Source organism: Triticum dicoccoides, chromosome 6B, assembly GCF_002162155.2.
Source record: "Triticum dicoccoides isolate Atlit2015 ecotype Zavitan chromosome 6B, WEW_v2.0, whole genome shotgun sequence".
Taxonomy (NCBI): domain Eukaryota; kingdom Viridiplantae; phylum Streptophyta; class Magnoliopsida; order Poales; family Poaceae; genus Triticum; species Triticum dicoccoides.
This window is the reverse complement of record NC_041391.1, coordinates 23,979,796-24,004,823: the sequence shown is the minus strand read 5'-3', so window position 1 is coordinate 24,004,823 and position 25,028 is coordinate 23,979,796. Positions and strand designations below refer to the sequence as shown.

Here is a 25,028-nt window from a genome sequence, read left to right as displayed (position 1 = left end):
TACTATCTATATAGGGTGCACTCCATGTGCAAAACTGTCAAAAGGTATGTCATTTTTTGCGTACCTCAAACCCCGTCAGCAAACTTCCAACGGCCTCATACAACCCGCTTTCGGCGGATGAGATCCTCTCAATCACTATACTCATTAATGTGCGGTGATCTTCTGAGATAGACGCCCTCTTGAGCAAATCCTGCAGCTCCACCGGCCGTACTCCAATGGGTGCCGAACTCTCCGGCCCCACCAGACTCGGGGAGACCCTCTATGACGACACCTCAGGGTCGTCCACCCCGCCCGACGGGGTGGCAGATGGAGGTGTCTCGCTCTCCATCATCTCCGGACGAAGGTCCCCCGAAGATGAGTTCTGCTGAGATGGGCTGAGATCCGAACTACAACGTGAAAACTTCGGTTACCTTTGGAAATAATACAGGGGCGTCCCCTATTACCAAATTCCCTTTTTTTACTTACAGCTCGCTGGAGGGCTGATTCCTCCGAGGAGACAGTGCGGCCGGGGCTCTTCCCGGCACAGGACCTTCCGGTGCAGATTTCTTTCCCCACTTTGAGGCCTTGGCCTCCGGGTCTTCGGAAGCAGTCCTCTTCTCCCCCTGGAAGGAGGGGCTCTCGATTCCCCCCTTATTTAAGGCCTCCTTGGCAGAGGTGGCAGTTTCCCTGTGCCCCTTCGCTCTCCTCCGAAGGCGCAAACTCCAACATTTTGACTAACACGGGATCTGGCGTGGTCTCGGGGAGGGGGGCCGGACACCGTATCAGTTTTGCTTGTGCTATCCACTCCTGTCCAAGGGATAGCTGGTTAAAAGGCAAACCCATGATGAATAAATGGACAATATGTCCGGACACATGGCTACTTACTTGAGTATCCGGGCGATTGCAGCTTAGGCCAGCGTCCTCGGTCATGTCCGGACGCATCTCTTGCGATCTGAAGAACAGTTTGTACATCTCCACGGGTGTCAAACCCATGAAGTGTTGGAGAGCTCGTGGCCCCTCCAGATTAAATTCCTACAGGCGGAGGGGGCGACATTTGCAGGGCAGAAGGCGCCGGATCAGCATAACCTGTGCCACTACGACCAGATTAATCTCCCTTTCTTGGAGGCCTCGAATCTGGTCCTGCAACAGGGGTACGTCTTTGGACGGCCCCCAGTTAAGCCCCTTGTTGACCCATGACGTCAGCCGTTGTGGAGGGCCTGAGCGGAAGACGGGCGGCGGCCTCTGACTGCTGCCCCTGGGAGCGGTGATATAGAACCACTCATGTTGCCACAAGCCGAGCTCCTCCTAAAAAGAGCCCTTGGGCCATGGAGCATCGGCCCTCTTGCTTATAACCGCCCCGCCGCACTCTGCCTGACGCCCTTCAATCATCTTCGGCTCCACGTTGATGGTTTTGAGCCACAAGCCGAAGTGAGGGGTAGTGCGGAGGAAGGCTTCGTAGACAACAATGAATGATGAGATGTGGAGGATGGACTCCGGAGCCAAGTCATGGAATTCCAGCCCATAGTAAAACATGAGCCCCCTCACGAAGGGATCCATCGGGAAGCCTAAACCCTAACGGAGGTGAGACACGAACACGACGCTCTCGCCGGGCTCGAGAGTAGGAATAACTTGCCCTCGGGCAGGCAACCTATGCGAAATCTCGTAGGTCAAGTACCTGGCGTCTCTCAGCTTTAGCACGTCTTCTTCCGTGACGGAAGAGGGAATCCACCGGCCTCGTAGGTCGGAGCCGGACATTGTCGAAGGTCGAAGGTACCTGAATCTGGAGCCCTGTGTGTCGGAACTCGGGGCGAGGGGCGGATTCGATTGAGGATTGAAGAAAAAGAATGGGCCTTGGTCTCATATAAAGAGGAAGAATACCAACACTACAAGCAATATGTCAACTTATGACCTTCTGTCAGTGACCGTCGAAGAATTGGTCATAAATTTATGACCATTTTAGACCAATTGGTCAAAAGCTGTTCAGGGGGCTTCAAACCCTAAACCATTGCGACCATTTTGGTCAGAAAGGTCGTAATTTCCTTACATGAAATGGTCACAAAGCAAACAGTGCTAGTCCGTTGCCTTATTTCTAGTTGTTAATGACCAATATAGATGGTCATAACCTTGTAGATTGTGGTGGGTTGTGATGACTAGGCGCCATCTCATCAGTTTTGCTTATGTGTCATGTCCATGTGGCAGTTTTTGCCCTAGGTTGTGAAGCAACCAATCTTTCTATCATTCCCAAAATTCCCAAAAAAATCTCATAAATTCTTTGGGTCATATCTTCATCAAATATGTAAAAATCTTCCTTGCCTAGTTCAAAAATAATTCAAAAATATTCATTTTCCTATTCTGTTCGGAGTAACAGTTTGTGAAGGAAGTACCACTTTTGCATGTCCAAATAGTATCCATTTTCTACAGTGCTTTCCTATGACCAAATAACGATCCTCCACCAAATGCCAGCTCAATCCATTCATTATTTTGAGCCGAGCTTCAACATTCGTATTTATGTCCAGTGTGGTGGTTTGCAAAGCAAGTACCACCTAGGCTCCTCCTTTTGAGCTAGAAATTTGTGAAGACGGTCTTCTTAGTAACTGATCATCCTCAGCCAAAACTCACGCCCATTAGCCATGTACATTTCCCGTACCACTAATCAAACACTTGGCTGCTAATTCATGTTTGAGCATCAATCGGTCTCCTCGTGAGAATCTTATGTTGTAATTTTGTTCCTAGCACCTACCTGGGGAGTGCTCAACCCACTAGACATGCCTAGGCTGCCCAGAACACAAGGCAACGCCACGGTCGCGCGGTGACCACGCGACGGGCATGCGAGTTTACGCGCTCTAGAGTTGGGGCCCTCGGCCACCGCCCAAACCTCGACGTATCACCACCAAACAATGTATTTATGATTAAGTAGGTACTTATGTAACTAGAAATGATTTTTGGAAAAAATAAATAGCAAACTATGAGGCAGCTGCAGTTCAAATTTGACCCGCTTCCAGCTGAATCGGCAGGAATTTGTCTTTTTCACCAGAGGTGGATCAAAACTTTTGACACCCAACCATTTTGTCAATTGTGCATTAAATATGTCCTAATATTTTATAAAAATGATTTGGTACAATTTTGCAACAATTATTTGGTAGGTCCTTCACAAAAAAACCTCATTTCGGGCACTCGAAAAATGGAAAATGAATTTTCCGTGCAAAGCAAATGAAAACTCCCTTTGGCAACATTGTTTGGAATTCCAAGATGCACCCTTGTGCACAATGTGATATCATTTGAACAAACTATGCCATGAATGTGGCCATAAGATTGATCATTTGGCTTGAAAGCCATTGATCTCCACACATGATAGCCTGTTTCTGAGAACACCTTTTTAAATAATTGCCGTATTACAAGTTTGTTATTTTTCCTGGGAACTTGGCCACATATGATGACACAATGCGAAGGTTTCCCAATTTTTTTATTTTTTTTTGAATTTTTTATGCCCGTTCCAAAATGCGAACAAAACGGCGGGAATGACCGTTCCTAGCTAGTGGTTGAATCTTGGAATTTTTTTGGTGTTTCTCTGATTAAATAGATATTTATGTACCTAGAAATGATTTTTGGAAAAAATAAATAGCAAACTATGAGGCAGCTGCAGTTCAAATTTGACCCGCTTCCAACTGAATTGGCGGAAATTTGTCTTTTTCACGAGAGGTGGATCAAAAAATTTTACACCCAACCATTTTGTCAATTGTGCATTAAATATGGCCTAGTATTTTATAAAAATGATTTGGTCCAATTTTGCAACAATTATTTGGTAGTTCCTTCACAAAAAAACCTCCTTTCGGGCACTCGAAAAATGGAAAATGGTTTTTTCGTCCAACGAAAATGAAAACTTCCTTAGGAAACATTGTTTGCTATTCCAATATGCACGCTTGTGCACAATATGAGATCATTTGAACAAACTATGTCATGAATGTGGCCATAAGATTGATCATTTAGCTTGAAAGCCATTGATCTCCACACGTGATAGTTCGTTTCTGAGAACACTTTTTTAAAATAATTGCCGTATTACAAGTTTGTTATTCTTCCTGGGAACTTGGCCACATATATGACACAATGCGAAGGTTTCCCAATTTTTTGATTTTTTTTTGAATTTTTTATGCCCGTTTCAAAATGCGGTCAAAACGGCGGGAATGACCGTTCCTAGCTAGTGGTTGAATCTTGGATTTTTTTGGTGTTTCTCTGATTAAATAGATACTTATGTACCTAGAAATGAGTTTTTTAAATAAAGAGGAAACTACGAGGTAGCTGCAGTTCAAATTTGACCCGCTTCCTGCTGAATCGACGAAATTTGTCTTTTTCACGAGAGGTGGATAAAAGCTTTTGACACCCAACCATTTGGTCAATTGTGCATTAAATATGGCCTAATATTTTAGAAAAATGATTTGGTCCAATTTTGCAACAATTATTTGGTAGTTCCTTCACAAAAAACCCATTTTGAGCACTCAAAAATGATTAAAAATAGCTAGAAATATGGAAAATGCATACAAATTGGTACTAATCCATAAAATGTGGTCTAACTCTAGTGAAAATTTGTGTGGTGCCCTTTTGCAAAATATTTTTGATAGCTACTTCATAAAATCTCTCTATTTTTAGTACTTAAAAACTATTCTACATCACTGATTTTCTGAACCAATCATAACTCTGTCCACGGATCGATGACATGGCGTCCATCCATCCATCCATCCATCTCTCCATCCCACATCCATCCATCCAACTATCTACAGAAAAGAAAAAAAAGAAAAGAAAAAGAGATACCCACCACCCGCAGCCCAAACCCTAGCTCAGCTCGACCCCTCCCCCCGTCGCCCCCTTCCTCCCTCGTCCCCATCTCCTCGCCGCCGCCCCCTTCCCGATCTAGATTCGTCCTCCGCCGCCCCTCCCTTCCACCACCTAGTCGCCCCCTCAGCAGATCAAGCGAGCCGCCCAACCTCACCGGCCTCCTCCTTCTCTTCTGGTCAGATCCGACGGGCACATCTTCCTGCAGCCACGAGCGACCACCCCGGCCTCCACTCCACCGTTGGCATCCTTTCCCCTCCCTCTCCATAAATCCTTTTGAGCAGCCACCTCGAGGGTGTCGCCGCCACCAGCGGGAGGGGGAGGGCGCCGCCACCAGCGGGAGGGGGAGGGCGCTGCCATCAGCCGCGGCGGAGAGGTGGAGCCCCGGCACCCCCGACGGCTTCGCCGTCCCCAGGAGCCACTTCACCCGCGCCTGAGCGCCAGCTGCTGCTCCTATCGCGTCACCGCGCGGGTGAACAGCGGCGGATTCCCCGTACGTGAGGGCGAAGCAAGCGCAGGTAACACGACCGACCACCACCGCTACCATCAGGCGCGATCCCTTTCGCTTATCTGCAGAGGATGGATGGATGGATGGATGCAGGTTCGTGTGGGACGAGGGAAAGTACCCAGGTCGCCAAGATCGAGGATGACATGAAGGTAACTAACTCTGCTTCTCTCTCTATTCATTAGCCCACTTCTTCTTCATACTGACCAAATCACGCATGGATGCCAGTGAGATTTTGGAACATTGGCAGCAACTTAACACTGCATTAGCTAGGCTAGTTGGGTACTGTATTTTGGACAGTGTTGATCTTGCCTGCCAAGTGCAGTCTTAGTTTTATACATACCTTCATTTTATTTTGTGCTCATAGATGCAAATAAGTGTTTTGGTTGGATGTTACATTTACAGAAGGACTGAATATGCCCTTTTGTCTAGTACACCCAACACCACCTGAGGATCAAATTCACTGTTAGAAAGTTAGAAATTGATATTATAGGTTCCTTATAGTGCAAACCAAAGTAGCTACTCCAACAACCATCAAATGAAACCATGTTTTTTAAAATTAAAGGGTCTGATTGATATTGGTCCTTCTTTTGACAAATATAATATGTATACTCTATTCTCTTACAACTAATAACATTTTTAAACTTCTTTTGGTCGTGCTTTCGCTTTCACTACAGACCAGATCAGTGGTGAACGAAAGAAACAAGTGCACAACTAGTATCAGTGGGCTTGTATTTTTCTTGTGTAGCTGCTCTGCACTTGTTGTACAGCAAGTTGATCACTATCTACCCTGCTGGGAATTTTCACTTTATATAAAATTTTGAGAGGCAAATGCTGGCTAGGAACTCAACTCTGCTTCTTGTTGTTGGAGTTTCAGGCTTGTTGCATAGTTCGTAGCTTCAAGTGTACTCTGGCTTCTAGCCACAGTGCACTACAAATTATTATAGAATTACAAAGTGTACACAACATTGCACCTTACACATCCTTCTCTTGTGAAATCAAATGCCATGACTGGGCATTCTTTTATCAACTTGCTGTACATTTGCTCTGCTTTAGGCTACTGTATAACTTGTGCCTTTTAACTTGATGTACATAGCATGCAATTGTTTACTGTATCACATTCACACATGATACTCTTAATATAGAGTTGTTTTCCGAGCTAGTTCTGTTTACTCTTAATATAGGTCTATTTGTCACCAATACTTGCCTGCTATGCTATAGTAGACCTTGTTTATATTTATTAGCGAAGTTTGCTTGTCCACAGTGATCCATATACATGCCATTTGTGTTTAACGTTCTCTGAAATGAAATAATAAGATTCACACTCCATGGACCAGGACGACCACCAGGACCTCCACGGCGATGATGAAGCCTGCACATGGTCGAGCTCGATGGAACAATAGTGCCTCAGTGTGGTGCAGCCGAGTTGGGCCACTCCGGTGCATCAGGAACTCTGCATGCTGTTGTCCTTTATCTCATCAACTTAACTTCTGTTGTCCTTTGTCTCATCATCTTAACTACTACAGTAGTAGGAGTATTTTATATGTTGTTCATTTCTTGGCCGCCCAGCATGTTTGCTAATCATCCATCTGCCTCATGTTATATGATCCCTACCTAGTAACTTCATTGTATGCAGACTTGTGGTGTTGGTTCAATTTAGTCAAATTAATATATATACTGCTATGCCACAACTACTACTACTGTCTGCATTTAATCCTGATTAGTAGCTTCATCCATAAGTGGCAAACAAAAAAATGTTGATTTTCATCTTATCTCTGAGACAACCAATGGAGTTGAATTGCAGCATGCATGTCAAAGCTGGGTTCAATTCTTGGGCAATATATGGTAGTTTCCACTCTTCACGCCCAAGATTAGTATGCTGCAGCTCTCCCTCCTCACTCCATACATCCAGGTACTAGTTACCCAACGAGCAGCCCTGCACCTCGCTGGATCTCGCCCAAACCCCGCTCATCTTGCTGCTTGTGGCAGGGAATACTCTCTGTTGAGTATTTTGAGGAATGAATATCTGTTAAATATGGAGTTAGGATCATCTAATAAAATTTCTACTATATATAATATATAAGCATGAAACTGAGATTGCTAGCATCATTTACACAAGATACACCCTTTGAATTGAATTGATTGGTTCAGTTTCGTATATTCTTCACCCAGCCTTCTATCATGCTTATAACTAGTGCTCTGCTCATGTTGTTAGACAGGAATTTCACTTCCTGCCATCCCAACCTTCTATCATGCTTACAAGATTTTTCTTTGCACGGCAGTAGCACCAGTACCTTGCTGCTGTTGGGAATGGAAGGGAGCTGTTCCATGCATTGAATCTGGGGAGAAAATCACCTTCGGCATGTACACCATCACCTTGGGCATACTTGTGCCGCTGCTGCTCGGCCTCAACATGTCCTGGAGTGCCATTAGCGCCACCCTCACGCTCATCTTCCTCGACTTCAAGGACGCTCGCCCCTGCCTCGAGAAGGTAATTGTGTGTCCATCCGTCTGCAGTTAACTAAGTTGTGCCCCATTGATGTCCTACTAATGTTAATTGTTACTACCATGGTGCTGATGCTGTTCAGAATATGATATGTGCCTTAATTCTAAGTTCTGGTCTCTCTTAAGAGACATTTCTAGCTTTTCTGACTCAAAGTTCTTAACTTGGTACTGCATGAGTTTTACTACTGCTAACACAGAGAGTATTTACTACTGCCAACACAGAGACTTTGTATGCATGCTACCTGATGAGTGCTTTATTTGTAATATTTCACCTTTGTATGCATAGGTTTATTCGGTTTGAATTCTGCATGATATGAAATAGATATTTACAGTGTTTTTCTCAACTTGTTTTCACTGTCACTTGATATATACTTGCTTGTACTTGAAGCTGTGTGTTAATGTTGGTGGTTTTGTTCTACTTGGATGCATTGGTACCCATCATCGAGCGAATGGATGCAACAGCGGCAAGAAGCTCATGGCTGTGTGCATCTAAAGCACACCATGGACACCATCCACTTCCTCATAAATGCTAACTCAATCCAGATCATCGTCGACACTATCATCCACAGGTATCTTCCTTGGTTCCCTTTATTCTCTCCTGCCTTTGTGAAGTTTAGTATGCGTGTGCTGACGAGTATTGTTAGATCTTGCCAGTTGAATGTTTGGTCGTGATAGTAGAATGGTATTTTGTTTTAGGTGCAATGTGTTGTAGTGCAGTTTTTTTGCACAACCTGCATATGTGCCATGCATATTCATATTGTTTCTCTGTTTCTTATATGAACTACTATCTCATTTTAACTAGCTCGACAGCAAAAAGCATGGTACTAGCTGAATGTTGAATGGTCTGTTCTTGAATGGTCTGTTCATAATATATTTGCCCCACTTTTTCTCATTCTTTTCTGATTCATGTAATAGGATGACAGAGGAAGCCATGTTGCTGTTTTGTTTGGTCTCAGCCCTGACTATCGCCGTCGAGCGAGTCCGGCGTGTTGTTCATCTGACTATGGTTCCAGCCCTGACTACCGAAGTTTTTGTCCTGTTGAAGTTGCATAGAAATATGAGAGAGTCCAGCGAGTCCAGGAGCTTGTGAAGTAGTACTATATTACACTTGTAGAGCTTGTAAAGTATTGTATTATACATGGCCCTTTGTACTGGCACGGATAGAGCTTGTAAAGTATTGTATTATGTGATCTGGTTGCTCTTGTTTAAGTATTATGTGTGTGTTTTGTCTCTGCGAATCTGAATACTGCTTGAAATATGAAGAATATGAGTCTGATAGATGGGACCCACTTACCTGACAAATTGAAACCTGTTACCAGAACCTGACAACTGGGACCCATCTGACTAGTGGACCCATTTAATAAAAAAGAAATGAAATTGTTTAGCCAAAATGGCCGCGGCCCAACAATAAAAAAGGCTGCCATATTGGGCTTGGCCCATGATCCTGACCAAAAATTGATGAAAAAAAACACAAATAGGCTGAATTGTTGGGCTCGGCCCATGTAGAAAATCGAATTGGACCGGGCTGAATCTTGTGCCACATCAGCTTGCCATGCTGGATGCCTACGTGGCCTAGGGGAGGTTGCTAGTGACCAAAACGCCACAGTAGGAATATTTTGGTCGTAAACGTCTTTGACCATTCCAGAAGAAAGGTCACTATAGTCAGTTTACGATGCCCAGCTTTTGACCTTCTGTTTTTGGTCACAAAAAGGTCATAAATGGAAATTTGTGACCTTTCAGTGACCAATAGTGGTGGTCATAAGTTGACATATTTCTTGTAGTGCAAGAGCCGTCCCCGTGACCGTTTGGAACCCGCCTTCGATGGAGGGGGCTTGGCAACGGGCGCGGTTGGGTTACCCACGTCCGTATTTATGAGAATCCTGGAATAAGGGGAACACGATCTCTGCCTCGACAAGACGTGCCAAGGAAACCGCTTCGCTAAACACGCTGAGGTGGTACAATAAAAACAATTCTAGTAAAGGCTTGGTAGTGGTGTGACGTGACGCCACCAAATACGTCAGCAGATTGAACTTGTGTAATATTATTTTCTCTACGGTGGTACGTGGAATTTATTTTGCAGAGCCGGACACTATCTTGGTGTTCACAATCTTCTATAAATTATTCGGAGGAGGAACCCGCCTTGCAATGCCGAAGACAATATGTGCGCCGGACTCGTCTTCATTGAAGCCTGGTTCAGGGGCTATTGAGGGAGTCCTGGACTAGGGGGTGTCCGGATAGCCGAACTATCATCATCAGCCGGACTCCAAGACTATGAAGATACAAGATTCAAGACTGTGTCCCGTGTCCGGATGGGACTTTCCTTGGCGTGGAAGGCAAGCTTGGCGATACGGATATGTAGATCTCCTACCATTGTAACCGACTCTGTGTAACCCTAGCCCTCTCCGGTGTCTATATAAACCGGATGGCTTTAGTCCGTAGGACGAACAAAAATCATATCATAGGCTAGCTTCTAGGGTTTAGCCTCCTTGATCTCGTGGTAGATCTACTCTTGTAACACACATCATCAATATTAATCAAGCAGGACGTAGGGTTTTACCTCCATCAAGAGGGCCCGAACCTGGGTAAAACATCGTGTCCCTTGTCTCCTGTTACCATCCGCCTAGACGCACAGTTCGGGACCCCCTACCCGAGATCCGTCGGTTTTGACACCGACACACTTCCATAGTCAAGTTCCCATATCTCCTCTATGTAACCATAATATGTGTCATTTCCCCTCTTGGTTGCTGCTTCAAAGAGAACACCACTGTTTTGGTTGGTGCTCTTTTTATTCTCGTATCCTTTGAAAGTCATTATATTCGAAGATGGTAACTGGGATAGCAAGTACATGTAATCTTCAACAGCGTCGTCATGCATGGCACGTGTCTGCAACGAACCAGCAAAGTCCATGTTTGTTCACATGTAATCCAGTCGTCAGACTGCTCCGGGTATTTGGAGCCTAGAATATTCTTGTGTTCCTCGATATACAGAGCCACCAAGGAGGAATTTTGTAGAACTGTATAGTGTGCTTGAGTGAGAGAATGCCCGTCCATACATATTATTTGATTCGGTCCTAGCTTGCCATTTCCACCCAGTCTGCCCTTATGCTGCGATTCTGGAACACCAATCGGCTTAAGGTCAGGAATAAAGTCAATGTAAAACTTAATGACTTCCTCATTTCATGGCCCTTGGAGATGCTTCCTTCTGGCCTAGCACGGTTATGAACATATTCCTTTAAGACTCACATGAACCTCTCAATTGGAACATATTGTGTAGAAATACAGGACCCAGAACGGCGATCTCTTCGCATAGGTGAACTAGGACGTGCGTCATGATATTGAACAAGGATGGTAGGAACACCAACTTGAAACTGACAAGACATTGCGCCAAATCACTCTCTAACCTTGGTACGATTTCTGGATTGATTACCTTTTGAGAGATTGCATTGAGGAATGCACATAGCTTCACAATGGATAATCGAATGTTTTCCGGTAGAAGCCCCTTCAATGCAGCCGGAAGTAATTGCGTCATAATCACGTGCCAGTCATGAGACTTTAGGTTCTGGAACTTTTTCGCTGCTATATTTATTATTCCCTTTATATTGGACGAGAAGCCAGACGGGACCTTCATACCGAGCAGGCATTCAAAGAAGATTTCCTTCTCTTCTTTGGTAAGGGTGTAGCTGGCATGACCCTGCTATATGTCGTCTTTTCCGTGCATACGTTGTTGGTCCTCCCATGCATCCGGTGTATCTTTTTTCTTCCCATACACGCCCAAGAAGCCAAGCAGGGTCACTCAAAGATTCTTCGTCACGTGTGTCGGTGTCAAACCGGCGGATCTCGGGTAGGGGGCCCGAACTGTGCGTCTAAGGCTAATGGTAATAGGAGGCTGGGGACACGATGTTTACCCAGGTTCGGGCCCTCTCGATGGAGGTAATACCCTACTTCCTGCTTGATTGATCTTGATGATATGAGTATTACAAGAGTTGATCTACCACGAGATCGTAGAGGCTAAACCCTAGAAGCTATCCTATGATTATGATTGTTCTTGTCCTATGGACTAAACTCTCTGGTTTATATAGACACCGGAGGGGGCTAGGGTTACACAGAGTCGGTTATAGAGAAGGAGATCTAACATCCGAATCACCAAGCTTGCCTTCCACGCCAGGGAGAGTCCCATCCGGACACGGGACGAAGTCTTCAATCTTGTATCTTCATAGTCCAACAGTCCAGCCAAAGTATATAGTTCGGCTGTCCGGATACCCCCTAATCCAGGACTCCCTCAGTAGCCCCTGAACAAAGCTTCAATGATGATGAGTCCGACGCGCAGATTGTCTTCGGCATTGCAAGGCGGGTTCCATCTCCGAATACTCCAAAATAAATTTCTAACACTTGAATCGTGTCCGGCTCTGCAAAACAAATTTCACATACCACCGTAGAGAGAACAATATCCCACGAATCTAATTCGCAGACAACTTTACATAGCGTGACATCACACCACGGCCCGGTCTTTATTCGAACCGTTTTCTTCTCAACCAGCCACCGCACATATTGCGAGGCGATTTCCTTGGCACATCTTATCGAAGCAGAGATCGTGTCCCCTTATCACGGGATTCTCATCAATACGGGTATTGGTAACCCAACCGTGCCATCGATCGTGGCACTTTGGAAAATAAGTGATTATATCACGCAAGTGGGGAGGCGCACAATTTCTACCGCTTTTATAAAGAGATAAGGATCCCCCATTTTCACCCACGCCTTCTTCCTCCTTTACTCATCCATTCTCGCACCCTCGAGCCCCAGCGCCCAAGTCGTCACCTTCTCTGTAAGACCATTCGCAACATGTCCAGAGCGGGAGGCATGTGGATGGCCTCCTCCGTTACGCAGGAGTACATTACCAAGCTTCGGGAGGCCGTTACGGAGGAGCGTTCCTCTCTCATTTCGTCCGCGGACTGGGATTTCCACTTCACCCATTTGTCCGCGGGCTCATGTTTTACTATGGGCTAGATTTTCATGATCTAGCCCAGAATTTTGTCCTCAACATCTCGGCGTTTATCGTCGTGTGCGAGGCCTTCCTCCACATCAAGCCCCACTTCGGCCTATGGCTACAAATCTTCTGCGTGAAGCCGAAGATAGTGAGCAGCCAGCAAGCGGAGTGCGGAGGTGTCATGGTGGGCAAGATGCCGAACGTTACCTGGCTTGAAGGCTCCTTCGTGGAGACCATGAAGGGGTGGCAATCGGTGTGGTTCTACATCACTGAGCCGCACGATGCCAAATAGGCGGCGGCCCCCGAATTAAGATTCGGCATCCCCATGCAGCTCACCTCCTGGGAAAAGAAGGGCCTGGCCTGGGGCGTACCTGCGGAGCTGACCGGACTCCAGAACTGCATCAAAAATATGATAGACAAGAAGATCAAGCTTGTCAACATGGTCCAGGTCATGCTCTTACGCCGGATCCTCCCATGTCGAAGATGACCGTTCAATATGTGGGAGTTCGATCCAGCCGAACACCAGACGTTGTGAAAGTTCTTCGAAAGGACGCATAAAAATGTCTGGAAGGTGCTGTTCAAGGCCGACGAAGTACCTCCTCCCACTTCTGAGGACCGCGGACTCAGCGCAATGCGCCCCGCCAATCCGGTAAGCTCTCTAAATATCACAAAACGTGACTTTCCCAGTATATTTGTGGGAGGATTTTAAGCCACCATGCTGACAAAACAGGATTATGTGGTGACGGCGGAGTGGATCGGCTATCCGGCTCCGTTGCCCGAAGATCCAGCAACCGCGCTCCTGACGGAGATGCTGGTTCCGTCACCTTACAAGGTGCCGGAGAGGAAGGACGAAAAGAAGGCCACGGGGACCAGGAAAGGTCTACGGAGCAAGGCTACACCGGACGCCTCGTCCGAAGACGAGAGGAGGGAGAGGAAATTCCTCCCCCGACCAGGGAGGAGAAGAAAAGGAAGACCGCCACATCTGGGGAGGCCAAAGGGTCCAAGAAGGCGGCCAAGGGGACCAGGAAAGGTCTCGGCGCCGGGTCGTAATAGACTCGTCGTCCGAGGACACCGAGGAAGATTCCTCCCACGGAGACGGGGAGGAAAAGAAGAGGAAAGTTGCCCCACAGTGGGAGGCTCGGACGCCGAAGAAGGGAAAGACATCCCTTCCGGACTACTCCACCACAACCGCCTACAGCGAGGAGGAGTGGTTGCCCAGGGGTAATCCCCTGGCAAAATCGTAAGTATCCGTACTCCATAGTACGTTTAATGCGTCTTAGCTTCATTGTTTGTTATAACGCCGGACACACATATGCAGTTCGGTCGGGTCCCACCTCAAGGTATCCTCTTCGTATGGGTCCTTGAGTGAATCGGAGATGAATTCACTCCCGACTGCCACCTCCTCACAGCCAGCGGATGACACCGAGGTGTTGTCCCAGACGATGCCGGGGCAGGGGCGACGATTCTGGGGATGCCCCAGGGCGAAATCCCAGCCGCCGGACACATGGGGGGTAAGATCCCCACAGATTACGCTGGCAGGAGACGCAACAAGTTTGGCTCCCAGCCGGATACTGCGTGGGAACCTCCAAAGGTTCCGGATTCAAGTAGGCAGCCACTTGCTAAGGAGGGCGAGCCGGCCGTGCCGATGACCTCCGTCCAGCCGGAGGCATCGGATAATTTGCTGGAAGTGCTTCGCGGCGCTTCCATTGACGAAGAGCACTATACTCTTATGAGTACGGTGATTGAGAAGGTTCGGTCCGCCAAAAGTGGATTGACCAAAGCCTGCACCAACCTCCTAACAGGCTTTGAGGTAAGTAGTCAAAAGTGTAAGAATATATCACCCGATAGATAGTAGCCCCTGATACTCTGTTTGGTGTTCGGAAAGAAAAACCAAACGGAGGGTCAACTTTTTATCCGTAGGAGTCTAACAGTAAATGTCTATGTGCATAAGAAGGCGTTGCTGCTGGCCGCGGCCCCCCGCACTGCGGAGGTCGCCGGACTCAAGCGGGACCTGCAGGAGGTCGAAGAAGAGCTCAGCCTCATGAAGAGGCAGCTCGAAGAGAACAAAGGTAAGTGATACCCCGTCCGTGTGTCATATAGAGGAAGAAAAATTTGTGATGCCAACAAAAGCATCATGATTTTTTAATAGGGGCCACGACCAAAGTGGCGGCCCTGAAGAAAGTGCTATCCGAGGCCGAAGACCAAGCGGCCAAGGAACGTACCAAGCGTGAAAAACAGGATGCTCGGGTAAGCGAGGTACAGCAAGAGCTCCATGACTTCGGCAAGAAATTCGAGTCCTTGGAGCATGACTTCAAGACGCAAGAGTCTGAGCTTGCGAAGGCCCTTCAGAGCGCAAAAGACACCAAGGCTGAAGCCCAAAAGGCCCTCCAGGAGATCCAGGCGGCCAAGAAGATAGCGGCGGGTAAGGCGTTCGTTATGCAAAGCAAGCATGTGGAGGAGACATTTCTTTTACTTACCCGAATTCGGAGCTCTCCAGGGGCATTCGCAGATCTGCCACGCAGCATATCGGATGCCACGGATTTCTACCATGCCGAAGAGGGGAGGTCAACGGAGAAGTTGTTCTGGTCCCAGTATGCTGGGGCCGAACACCCGATGCCCTTGAGTGACCAACTGAAGCAATTGGTCGAACTCCACAAGGCGGCCGAACTGGCCATGAAGGACTTCATAGTCCGGCTGTAGCCTGGTGAGCCCCCGCCCGACAGCTACTTCAGCCTTATAAAGCGGATGGTAAATGCCTATCCACAGCTGGAAGTTATTGAGCATTCCGTCTGTATTGAGGGTGCCCATCGGGCCTTTGCCCGTGCGAAAATGCATTGGGCCAAAATGGATGCAGAGAGGCTGGTGAAGGATGGACTGCTGGAGGGCAAGGCGCATCGCTACCCCGAGAAGTATTATGACGACGTTATGGAAGGCGCCCGCCTTGTGGCCGATGAATGTACCAAGGATATAATTTTCGAGTGAATGTACTCATGTTGTCTTGTAATATGAAAACGAATTTCGAGTGCGCCATATAACGCTTTGTCATTTAAAAATATTACCTTCTGTGCGGCTATAAAATTCTGAAAGTTGGCCAGTCGTCGGCTTCCGCCCCCATGAAACTAGTACTGGGGTGTTCGTGGATAACCCAAACACTCTTTATCCAAACTTTTGGTCCTTTAAGGAGGTGTTTGGCGCAGCGAACAAGGCAATCGGACTATGCGGCTTTATCACTCTCACTTGGCCATAGAAGTCTACCATTTTAAATTTCGACGAAGCCCCTAGTATTCGGAAGGCCGAACTCGGGGCGCTATACATGCCTAAATCGGACAAGGCCGATTCCTCGCCTGAAGCGGAAAAAATCTTTAAGGATTTAAGACCTCTCGAACAGTGACCCGCTCTCGCCGCATCATGATAGTCAATTTTCGACTTTCTCTACTAAGGTGCTCGTCCGAAAGAACCGGGACACAATTGCAGTAGTTCTCCTTGCGCTACCTTAGCCGATATAACGGAATGTAAGGTACCAAAATAAGGGAGCCGGGAAAACCCAACTATTGACCCAAGACATGATTCGGAGCTGATGCATATAATGCTATAAGTTTGGGGTGCTGCACTGTCGAAAGTGTTCCGACTTTTCTTGTGGTGTTATCGGGCACAGTGAAGCCCCTGGCAAACTGAACGTACCAAAATGTACGGATGCAATATTAAATAAACAGTCAAGGGAAAATATGAATAAAGTAATAATAAGCTGATGATGTATATTGTTTCCCGTTGTTGTTTAAATAATACATCAAAGCGTATGTTTACCAGTAATGCAATAAGCAAAAATAGGACTATTTGACATGTCCTATCCAGGGGCAAGCTGCATGTGGGTATGGAAAACAGGTATAATGATTGTTAACACAGACCACCTGGGTGTTCCCTTGTATGCAAAGCCTCTTGCCTCCTTGGTTTTTCCCTCCCGTGATGAGTCTGATGATCAGGTTCGCTGAAGGGGCTGCCCGAAAGTAGGGTCCTGGAAAAGAAGGAAGATGATAAAGGTATGCGGGTATCGTGACGGTTGAGCCGCACTGTGGACCGCATCGCCATCGCGCCTCCGCCTATGCCCATGGTATTTCGAGTTTGTACTTGTGTACGCGCGGCACAAATGCCGCCTGAATGGGACTGGGACGAAGGCCGGATTGCTAGTCGAGCTCTAGTCGTGCCAGACGATCTTGTTGTAGAGTACTCCGGACTCGCTTAGCGGTGTTTGGGGTTTTTATCGCCGAGTTGACGGTCTACCGAAGAAGGCTGCTTTGTACTTCTGCCGCGAGGGCCGCACTGTGCTCCTCCGTATGGAGAGAGCGGTCTGTATTTCCATTGACTGTTATAACCCCGCGAGGTCCTGGCATCTTGAGCTTGAGGTATGCGTAGTGTGGTACCACATCGAATTGAGCAAATGTGGTTCGTCCAAGTAGTGCATGATAACCACTCCGGAAAGGGACGATATCAAAGATTAACTCCTCGCTCCGGAAGTTATCCGGAGATCCGAACACCACTTCCAGTGTTATTGAGCCCGTACAATAGGCCTATACACCTAGGATTACACCTGTGTCCTGATAAAGCAGGTTCAGGCTGCTGCCACCATCCATGAGGACTCGCGTGAGGTGGAATCCATCAATGATTGGGTCGAGGACCAATGCGGCTGAACCGGCATGATGGATACAGTAGGATGATCCCTGCGATCAAAATTGATCGGGCAGGATGACCATGGGTTGAACTTTGGGGCGACCGGGTCCATCGCATAGACGTCCCGTAGTGCACGCTTTCATTCCCGCTTGGGAATGTGGGTGGCATAGATCATATTTACCATTTTCACTTGGGGAGGAAATTTCTTCTGTCTCCCTGTGTTCGGCCGCCGGGGCTCCTCGCCGTCCTCGCTATGCAGCCCCTTGTCCTTGTTTTCGGTATTCAACTTGCCGGCCTGTTTGAACACCCAACAGTCTCTGTTACTGTGGTTGGCTAGTTTATCAGGGGTGCCGTGAATTTGACACGAGCGATCGAGTATCCGGTCCAGACTGGACGATCCTGGATTGTTTCTTTTGAATGGCTTTTTCCGCTGACTGGACTTGGAGCCGCTGAATCCGACATTAACTGTTGTGTCTTTGGTATTGTCGCCATTGTTCCGACGCTTATGTCTGTTGTGCCGTGGCTTGCTGTTGCTATTGCGGATATCTGAAGTGCTGGAGTTTCTTGGCGTGGTGCTACTGCGAGCTAGCCAGCTGTCCTCGCCCGTGCAAAAGCGGGTCATGAGTGTCGTGAGAGCCGCCATGGACTTTGGCTTTTCTTGGCCAAGGTGTCGGGCGAGCCACTCGTCGCGGATCTTATGCTTAAAGGCCGCTAGGGCTTTGACATCCAAACATTCGACGATTTGGTTCTTTTTAGTTAGGAACCGAGTCCAGAATTTCCTGGCTGGCTCTCCGGGCTATTGGGTTATTTGACTAAAGTCATCAGCATCCGGTGGTTGCACGTAACTGCCCTGGAAGTTGTTGAGGAATGCGTCCTCCAGGTTTTCCCAACTGCCAATGGAGTTCGCCGGCAGGCTATTCAGCCAATGTCGGGCCGGTCCTTTGAGCTTAAGGGGAAGATACTTGATGGCATGTAGATCATCACCGCGGGCCATGTGAATGTGGAGAAGGAAATCTTCAATCCATACCACGGGGTCTGTTGTGCCATTGTATGATTCGATGTTTACGGGTTTGGACCCTTCTGGAAATTCATGATCCATTACTTCATCAGTGAAGCAGAGGGGGTGTGTGGTGCCTCTATGCCGGGCTATGTCATGACGCAATTCGAATAAGTCTGGTCTACTGTGTTCGGCTCGGCCGGACTTGTTGTTAGTATATCCGGCATGACGGTCATTGTCACGCGTTGTGGCGTGCCCCCGTGATCCGTAGATCGATCTTGGCTGTCCTGCTTTGTTTTCCAGTATGTCTCGTAGGTCCTGCGTATTGCCCCGGGCCATAGTGTATGGGCGTCGGGTGCGGGCTGGTGTTCGGGCTGATACGCCATTTTGTCTCGGCCACGAGGTGGCCAGTCAGCCTCGTCCTGTGCTGGTAGTGTAGGCTCTAGGGCCTCCTCCTCGAGTTGAGGTGGCAACTTGTGCTTTGGGTAACCTTTGATTGGGCGCTCGAGTTCGTATTCCTCGGCTGCCAGGACGTCGATCCATCTGTCTGTAAGCAGATCTAATCAGCTTGGAGTTGTTGCTGCTTCTTCTTCAGGCTTCTTGCAGTGGCTATAAGCCGGCGCTTGAAGCGCTCCTGCTCGACGGGATCCTCAGGCACGACAAATTCATCATCGCCGAGGCTCACCTCATCTTTGGAGAGAGGCATGTAGTTGTTGTCCTCCAAGTCTCCGTCCGTCGCCTGTTCATCTGGGCTAGCTTTCCCATCTTCCTATTCGGCCTGCTCGAAGGTAGGCTGATCAGGATTGTATTCGTCTTCGGCACCATCCAGATTGTTTTCGTCTCCTGTGTCGGTATTGCTGTGGCGGGGCTTAGAGTGGCGCTAATGACGCCCATGCTTTGATTGCTTCTCTAAGGGGTTATCCTCTGTTGCCTCATCGCCATTGTTTTCTTTGGGGGTGTCCACCATATATATCATATGAAGAGGTGGCCATCCAACGCCCTGTGGGTGGTGGTTCCTGTTCTTCTCCTGCATCGTCGTCCATGCCGTCGATGTCTTCGGAGTCGAATTCGAGCACGTCGGTTAAATCATCGACAGTGGCAATTAAGTGGGTGGTGGGTGGGCAACGAATTTCTTCGTCATCTGCTTCCCACTTGAGCCGGACATAGTTCGGCCGAGAGTCTCCTGACAAAGAGAGAGACCTTAATGAATTTAGCACATCACCGAAGGGTGAGTGCTGAAAGATGTCCGCGGTGGTGAACTCCATGATCGGTCCCCAATCAGATTCGATGGGCATGGATGCACGCGGTCCGGAACCTAAGACCCGAGACAAGTCCGGGGGTCCGGTGACACAGATTCCTTAGAGGTGGAGTCTGTGTTCGGCTCCAACACTGCTGAGTGTGCGGCCTTTGTGGCGAGGTCCATCCACCCATCCTCGGATGGCACGATCTGCTCCAGATTGGAGTCCGGAGCTGCTGTAGGTGCGATATCCCGAATACTGTTCGACGACAGATCTAAGACGTGCTCGTCGTGACCGTTCGACGCTCCTGACGCGGGCCCGAACAAGTCGAAGATCAAGTCTCCGCGGATGTCAGCTGTGTAGTTTAAGTTTCTGAACCAGGCCTGATGGCTAGGGGCGTAGCTAGCGATCTGCTTCAGATGGCCAAGCGAATTGGCCCGCAGTGCGAAGCCGCTGAATACGAAGATCTGTCCAGGGAGGAAAGTCTCACCCTGGACCGTATTGTTGTTGATGATTGAAGGAGCCATCAAGCCTTATCGTGACGACACAGAGGAACTCTCAATGAAAGCACCAATGTCGGTGTCAAAACCGGCGGATCTCGGGAAGGGGGTCCCGAACTATGCGTCTAAGGCTAATGGTAACAGGAGGCTAGGGACACGATGTTTAAGCAGGTTCGGGCCCTCTCGATGGAGGTAATACCCTACTTCCTGCTTGATTGATCTTGATGATATGAGTATTACAAGAGTTGATCTACCACGAGATCGTAGAGGCTAAACCCTAGAAGCTAGCCTATGATTATGATTGTTCTTGTCCTATGGACTAAACCCTCCGGTTTATATAGACACCGGAGGGGGCTAGGGTTACAAAGAGTCGGTTACAGAGAAGGAGATCTAACATCCGAATCGCCAAGCTTGCCTTCCACGCCAGGGAGAGTCCCATCCGGACACGGGACGAAGTCTTCAATCTTGTATCTTCATAGTCCAATAGTCCGGCCAAAGTATATAGTCTGGCTGTCCGGATACCCCTGATACGTCTCCAACGTATCAATAATTTTTGATTGCTCCATGCCACTTTATCTACTGTTTTAGGCAATATTGGGCTTTATTATCCACTTTTATATTATTTTTGGGACTAACCTATTAACCAAAGGCCCAGCCCAGATTTGCTGTTTTATGCCTATTTTAGTGTTTCGAGGAAAAGGAATATCAGACGGAGTCAAAACGAAACGAAATCAACTTGAGAAGTTATTTTTGGAAGGAAAGCAACCCAGGGAACTTGGAGTGCATATCAGGGGAGATATGGGCTGCCAACGAGGGTGGGGGCGCCCCCCTGGGCACGCCCCCCTACCTCGTGAGCACCCCGGAGGTCCACCGATGTACCTCTTGCACCCATATATACCTACGTACCCTAAAACTTCCAAAACAGAAGATAGATCGGGAGTTCCACCGCCCAAGCCTCTGTAGCCACCAGAAACCAATCGGGACCTTGTTCCAGCACCCTGCCAGAGGGGGATCCCATCACCGGAGGCCATCTTCATCATCCCGGCGCTATCCATGACGAGGACGGAGTAGTTCACCCTCGGGGCTGAGGGTATGTACCAGTAGCTATGTGTTTGATCTCTCTCTTGTGTTCTCTCTCGTGTTCCCTCTATGGCACGATCTTGATGTATCACGAGCTTTGCTATTGTAGTTGGATCTTATGATGTTTCTCCCCCTCTACTCTCTTGTGATGAATTGAGTTTCCCCTTTGAAGTTTTCTTATCGGATTGAGTCTTTTATGAGAACACTTGATGTATGTCTTGCCGTGATTATCTGTGGTGACAATGGGATATCATGTGCCACTTGATGTATGTTTTGGTGATCAACTTGCGGGTTTTGTGACATTGGGAACCTAAGATTAGGGGTTGGCACACGTTCTTGACTCTCCGGTAGTAGCTTTGGGGCACTCTTTGAAGTACTTTTATGTTGGTTGGATGCATCTGAGATTGTGTGATGCATATCATATAATCATGCCCACGAATACTTGAGGTGACAATGGAGTATCTAGGTGACATTAGGGTTTTGGTTGATTTGTGTCTTAAGGTGTTATTCTAGTACGAACTCTTTTATAGATCGATCCGAAAGAATAACTTTGAGGTGGTTTCGTACCCTACCATAATCTCTACGTTTGTTCTCCGCTATTAGTGGCTTTGGAGTGATTCTTTGTTGCATGTTGAGGGCTTGTTATATGATCTATCTATGTTATTATTGTTGAGAGAACTTGCACTAGTGAAAGTATGAATCCTAGGCCTTGTTTCCTACCATTGCAATACCGTTTACGCTCACTTTTACCACTTGTTACCTTGTTGTTTTTATTATTTCAGATTACAAAAACCTATATCTACTATCGATTTTTGTTTTTTTATTTTTTTGTTTTTTTGGGCATATTTGTTTTGTATTTGAACAGGCTTTATAGAAGAATCTTAAGCACATAGAAATGTCATCATGATACACATACAAATGCCTGCGAGACCACGAATATAATCATAGCATATACATACAAATAGTCTCATCATAATCATCATCCAACACAAAGTGGTCTCTCGTCATCATCTCTAAAATAGTGATACAAGTCCTTGATTACTTGCAAATACATCGTCATCCATCTAAACAATGGTTTACGCGAGAAGAGCTATCACTTTGAGTACATGAGTTCGTATCCCTCTCTCGCATTAGCGTGAACCTAAACTAACTACTGCCTGTCGCTCGGAAACCGGAAACCGGCAACACCTGGGCCTGACACTCCGGCCACTCATCATATATATACTCCTGGTGTAGCACTTCTTCGCCATCGATGATCTATGCACCTGCATCGTCACATGAGTAGATGATATGCAAGATATATAGTTGAGCAACAGAAAGAGACAGACTTGACAAAAATAGAAACAACATATCATAAGCATAAATAACAAAGTTCATCGTAACCAAAATGCCCTAACTAGAGTGATCTTTGCTAGTCGAGGAGGAGGACGGTTTAATTACATCACAAATAAAGTTTCACTGTGCATAACTCAAAGTTTTGTCATACAGAAAGTATGGACTAAACAGACACATTGTCATATATCGACAATCACTCCAACATGCCGTGCCATCCATCGAGGTCAGGGAGATAGTCCCCGAGCTTAGTGAAAGGCTTCATGTCGAGACGCTGAGAGGCTATCCATGTTCGGACGTCTTCTTGCGACATTTGTCCTCCGTAGAACATCCCTGTTTTTCTGACGCCCTCTTTCATGATGATTTGGGCAAGTTCGCGCTGGATGTTATAGAACTCAGCTCGAAGTCGACGATCCTCGATATCTCCTATGTCCTTTGCCCATTGCAGAATATGGGCATCGCCAGATCTAGGTGACATGTGAAGGTTCTGGTGATCCCGTTTGTACTCCAACATGTGGTGTAGGACATAGAATCCATCATTAAGAGAATCGTTCGGTTGCTGGATGCAGCAGAAGTCGGTCTTATGGCTGAAGGCGGCCCTGCCGCCCCTTCTCTTCTTGTCCCTAACCTCTCCACCCCTTGCTTGGTAGTAAAACATAGCACTGTCGAGAACATCTTTGATGTGGGTGTAATCCTTTTCGTGAATGTTCTTCGACGAGTCCAAGTAAAGAGCGTGGGAGAATCGGGGGTAGAGGATGATGAGGACGGCGCGCCCGCTGCTGCGCAAAATAAGTACACCTCAAATTAATTAGCCTCCACCGTGCAAATGAGTTATTGAAATCGAAGGAAGGATAGCAGCACGGATGACTTACACGGGATGATAAGGCATGAGAATCGCCTCCTTGTCCTTATTGGCGAGCATGAAACTGACGATGTAATCCCTCGCGTATTCATGCTGCTCTGCACAGACTCCCAAGAAGCTCTCGTGCATGTAGTACGGGTCAGCGACACAGATATGACGTATCTGCTCAACCCCAATGATGTAGTTCATGTGCAAGGCATAAAGGCGGACAAACGTAAAATCCAGCTTCTTCACGTGAAACATGTCGAATATGTAATCGAATCGGAGGAAGAACTTATCCGCAGGGAAGCTGTCGCAATCACCAGAACCCTGTCCTTCATCGTTGCTAGCCATGTTTCCTATGATTAAATCTAGTCAATTAATTCTAGACATAATAAAATGAATAATGACATAAAAAGGACTATTGTTTTGCAGGAATGTTGACTCCTTCCTAGTGCGGCAAATCCCGGGCACTCGATATGTCCAAGTTTGTAGCACAAGTCATGCCGAAATTCACGGAAAATTTTGGCATGACCTTTGCTAAAAAGTGGACAAATCGAGAACCTAAAATTTGCCGGAACAGAAATGAATCAACATTCCGGCAAAACATAGGCCACTCAGCATCATTCCCTGGAAACAACAAAGCCACTTGGGCACAATCGAACAACTTCAATGAAAAGATATAACATGAGCAAACACTATATAACATGGCCACTTCAATGAAAAGATATAATCAACAATAATGGAATATGCAAATGAACATCAATGACATATAGCTACTGTTCTGTTTGACCAAGTTTTTGAAAAGAAAAACAATTCTGTTTTTTGTTTATAGCTAAATGCCATAGCTACTGTTTTTTATTTATAGCTAAATACATTTGTTTTTTGTCTAAAGCTAAAAGTCTAGGAACTACATTTTCTCTAACCCTTTTGACCTCACCAGAATTTCCACAGCAAGACCTTAGTACCTACACCCAATTTCTTCAAAAATATTCAGGTCCATAGTCCAAATAATTCAAATTTCATTTGAATGAAATTTGGAACAAATTCAGGTCCGTAGTCAAAATATATTTTTATAGCTAAGTGTTTTTTGTTTATACCCTCTCTTAATTTAAATCTAAATGCTACTATTATTTATATACCCTCTATTAGTTTAAAGCTAAATGGAATTACTGTTTAGGAATTTTCATAAAAATTGCCCTAGCTAATTTCCTAAAAAAATTGCAAATCATTTTTTCCTAAATGCTATAAAATGCCTACTGCCCTAAAAAAATCTAGGGTTCATATGAACACCTAGGGTTCATCTGAACATCAACACGGTATTAACACATATATATAATTGCCCTAGCAGAGAGAAATAGGAGGGTAGGGACAGGAGAGGCATAGCCTTACGGTCGGCGGCCAGGGCAGGCTCTGGCTCGGGCAGCGGCGGTGAGGTCGAGGGCGGCGGCGGTGAGCTCGAGGGAGGCGACAGTGAGGTCGACGACGACGGCCTCGGGCGGCGGCTATGAGGTCGAGGGGGCGGCCTCGGGCGGCGGCGGTGTGGTCGAAGGCGGCGGGCGGCGGCGGTGTGGTC

The 25,028-nt window shown here is 47.1% G+C and overlaps 1 pseudogene; it reads left to right on the top strand.

Moving 5' to 3' along the window:
• The first annotated feature begins 5,385 nt into the window (after positions 1-5,385).
• Positions 5,386-25,028, top strand: part of LOC119320598 — a 34,932-nt pseudogene continuing 15,289 nt past the window's right edge.